This window comes from Anser cygnoides, chromosome 1, assembly GCF_040182565.1.
Source record: "Anser cygnoides isolate HZ-2024a breed goose chromosome 1, Taihu_goose_T2T_genome, whole genome shotgun sequence".
NCBI classification, from domain to species: domain Eukaryota; kingdom Metazoa; phylum Chordata; class Aves; order Anseriformes; family Anatidae; genus Anser; species Anser cygnoides.
In genome coordinates, this window is record NC_089873.1 from 26970541 (window position 1) to 26974622 (window position 4082).

The window sequence follows — 4082 nt, forward strand, 5'->3', positions numbered from 1 at the left end:
CTGCTCTGGACTTGCATGCTTCACTTATTGTAGGGAGTAAAAGTGTTCTGTACATCTTAATTAAGTATTACCGTATCTCAGAATGATTGGTAAGTATTACTATAATTAGCTACTAAATCTTTAAGTTGAATCAAATAGACATTCACTGAAATAGCAGAATTTCTTCTGAAGTCAATGGTGGAACTGTAAATAGAAATTAGCTAAGTTTTAAATATTGGTACTATAATGATACCAAAAGACTTCAGTCAGTATTAGGGCCTCATTATGCTAAACTCTGTACGTATGAGAGACAAAAAGTCTTGGCTGCAAGGAATTTACATAGTGAATAGCCAAGACAGTGCAGAACGAAGGAGATATTAATGTCTCCATTTTACAGACAGGAAGCAAAGCAAAGCGATTTGCCTGAGGCTGCTCTGTACCAGTAGAAACCAAATTCAGATTTCTGAACTATATTTTAGGCAATTTCTCATAGTTAATTTTACAATGTACTTTTGGTCCTTGAGGAAGGTTCCCCTCCTTCCCCCTCACCATATATCTTTATTTGATAAAAGGCGTGTATGAGCATATGTATGGACCATAGTACACCACCACACATGAGGTAAAGCACTGTTGTCATCTGCCTCACATGACTGTCTGTCTTTTAACTAAATAAATATAATTTTTTTAAAGGAAAAATAAATAGATAATTAATAGAGAATTAAATATGAAACAATATCGTTAGAATTGAAATAATATTTACTGCCATTCCTGATGACACTGACATGACATATTAGGGTGTTTATATATCTTTCAGAAAGTAGTCTGTCTTCTCTTCTGTCAAATAACTGATGAGGCAGGTGTGGAAGTTAGCTCTCTCCTATGCAAAACAGGCCATTGCAAATGGAAGCACAATTTCAAGGTAAGACTGTCATTGTGCAAATCTCTGCTGCCCTGAAGCTGATGTGCACAATCTGTTTTTGCAAGTGCTTTCATATTTTCATTCTTTATTATGAACATATACAGCACTTAAGTGTTTTTTGTATTGGCTGACTCTGGTATTTTGCAGTCACGATCGTGGTATTTAAACAGGAGGTGATCTGTTCTGCACATGGTAAAGGGGCTGTGGTATAGAGGAAATAATAAAAAAAGTGTTGCTGTTTTTTGGCAGGAGGGTGTTATGACTGTTTTTCAAAGAATATACCCAATGTTCATTATGTTCATGTACAAATCCATGGTGATTTGAATCTGATTTCTAGTTTCTACCTGGGGAACATTATCATTGTGTTAGAAATACAAGCATGATATTAAATTGGAAAGCTCTTACATATACACAGGCTTGTCTGTTTCTTTTGCAGTTTCTGTATAATATTGATCCCCAATTTCAGCCTAAGAGCTGTGATTACTGAGATGAAATGAGCAGTATCACTTGAGTAGCAACAATTGTAAGTAATAGACCTTTTTTATAAAACTTCATCATACTGTTAATATCCAAAATGCACTTAGTATGATAAAGCAGCACATTGCCCTTGATTAAAAAAAAAAAAAAAAAAAAAGAGCTTTTCAAAGATTTAGCCTGCTGGTGATTTTTTACATGCACTTCAAGACTTTCTGAAAATATAAGCATGACATTATTGTGTTATGAAAATGTGTTTGGTAAGGGACAAATAATTGTTTTCAGTTTCCAGAGGAAGCCGAGCTGGTAACTTATCTCCAGTATCTGCAAGTAAACTTGTTTAGAGACTTGAATGCAGTCTTCCTTCTTCTGCTGCACCATTCTTATGCAGAAATAAATTGGTTTTACAGGAGGCTTTATGTCCAGGATACATATATATATAGCTGAAAGTTGTCTCAGGGTAGGAAAAACTCCTGAAACATGCATCACTCACATCTTAGGGATAAAATCTTTCTGGGAAAATGCTTAGCTTTAGAAACTGTACATCAAGTCACCATGTGTGTATGTATTGTAAAACACAATGCCAACTATAATGCCAGCTTTTCTGAAGCAGGTCTATTTTTCAGTTTATAGCATTGCTATGCTGAATTGGTGATTAATCAGTAATGTTCCAGCTGGTGAAAGTCTCAGTTTAGAAGGGTACAGTTGCTGCGCCGGGTTTAGACATTGTCCAGCATGGGGCCTCTATGCAGTGCAAGGATTCCAAAGGCAAATGTTTGAACATAAAAATAAAAAGAGCATGAAGGAAGTTGGCAAAAAGGTTATGCCAGCTAATGCTCTTATAAACAGATTTTGAACAATGCTAGTGCATTGGATTTAGGGGATGGGTGGGTTACAACCCTGGTGGATTGTTTCATATTGTGTATTGTTTTCTCATGCAGGTCTTTACTTTTTTTTCCCCACGTTGTTATCAAGAATTTGCTAAGCAATCTATCACAGTAAGTCAGATGCAAGCAAGATCTGCAATCTAGGAGCCATATAGCAGCTGAGAACATGGATTTAAGAGGCAGAGGCTTCAATTTCCTGCTGAATTTTATCAGGACCTGGGGTCTGCTGTGTTACACAGAGACAAAGTGTTGACCACAAGATGGGAGTGGGTCTCTGTAGCATCTCACAGACTGAGAGGGTCACTGCCTAGAAGTATAGGACACAATTATGGATTGCAGGGGAAGAGCATTTGGAGTTTGCACAAAACCTATTGTGGGATGTTGAGGGGAGGAAGGGACAGACGTGTTTTAGGGAAGAAAGAAAAAAAAGAGTAATATAGAGGGACAAGGGGCTGAGAGGGGGCAGTCACATGTGAACACATGGCTGGACAGCAGACTTGTTTGTACATGCCCTGCACTTGATCAGCATAGACTGTCCTTTCTTTTCATTAAAGAAAAGTTTTCACTTTCCTGAGTGTGGGACTTTCTTATCTGTGTATGGAGGTCCAAAAGGCCAGTGACTGGAGTGGGACCACAGGAGCACAGGGGCCTGGGTCTGTGGTGTTGGCAACTGGAGTGGTTTAAATCATTGTGTGATCACTTGTGAAAATCAAGCTTGACTTGCACACAAGTAGTTGACGTGACCTGGGAGCCAAGTGTGTGCATCTGCCTCTGTGAGGCTGCTGGACAAGCCAGCTACCAGATGGACTGGGGTCCCAGCCACCTGCTGGAGGGGCTGTGGGGTCGGTGAGGAGACCAGAGCCCCTCGTGTGCGTGCCTGTGCATGAGGCACATGGGAAGAGAGAGGACCTGGGCCCAGCAACTGGAGGGACCAAGTGTCTAAGCCCAGTCACTGGAGGCTGCTAAAGCCAATTCTTTGCCTTTTTCATAGCAATTTACATCTATGTAGGCCTGGTTCTGTTTCTGTGAAGTCAGTGTTTCATTTTACCTCACCTTTCTTCTCAGCCTCCACAGAGGCATGTTTCTGTGCTCTGTATTTGCAGTGAAGGTGTAGGGAGTGATTGTAGGGATTGGATACAATGGGCAAGTACATAGAAATTTTTTGGCCTGCTTTTTACAGCCATTTGTTCTCACACCAAGCAGGTACAAAAAAGTAGAAAACCAGACCCTTTATGCCTGAAATATTCTGCACCCATTTTCTATTCTTTCGTGCTGTGGTTATTTGACCAGGAAATCTCTGAGCTGTGTGTGTCTGTAATGCACAGGGTTTGGAAGACAGACGTGTGAATTGTAACTAAGCAGTCTGGATGAGGAGAGGAAGTACCGACTGGTTTCCTCACCTTGCTCCTGAGGAAAAACCCCTTCGTAAAGAGTTGTGTGAAGTATGCACTACCTATTGACACATCCTGCAAATAATAAGTCTGTTACAGAATCACTCAAAGATTGCTTCAAAGTCTTTCACACCAAACCTCACCACTTCCACATGATTAATTATCACCACGTCCAATCTCACACAAGAGCCAGTAATGCAGGTATATATTTGTGTAAGGTGTGGCAAAGTATATAGGCATATCTGTATGCTTATATCTAATCCAAGTTTCAATATATGGGAGGGCTTCATGATGAGATTTGAACAGTCCCTTACTAAGTGAGAGAGAAAATTTTGCCTTAGGGTGGGCTAATGATGTTTTTAACATTTGGTTGAGTCTGGGGTGGCCTCATTAACTGGTGCTGCTTGCAGAGTGGAGAGGGATGCCAGCAGC

At 40.1% G+C, this 4082-nt stretch overlaps 1 long non-coding RNA gene across 1 annotated transcript; it reads left to right on the top strand.

The window, feature by feature from the left end:
* Positions 1–393: 393 nt before the first annotated feature.
* Positions 394–2967, top strand: LOC106042055 (uncharacterized). The gene is made up of 3 exons (XR_001210892.3): positions 394–898; positions 1335–1421; positions 2314–2967. It is a non-coding gene; the product is annotated as an uncharacterized lncRNA (long non-coding RNA).
* The last annotated feature ends 1115 nt before the right edge of the window (positions 2968–4082 follow it).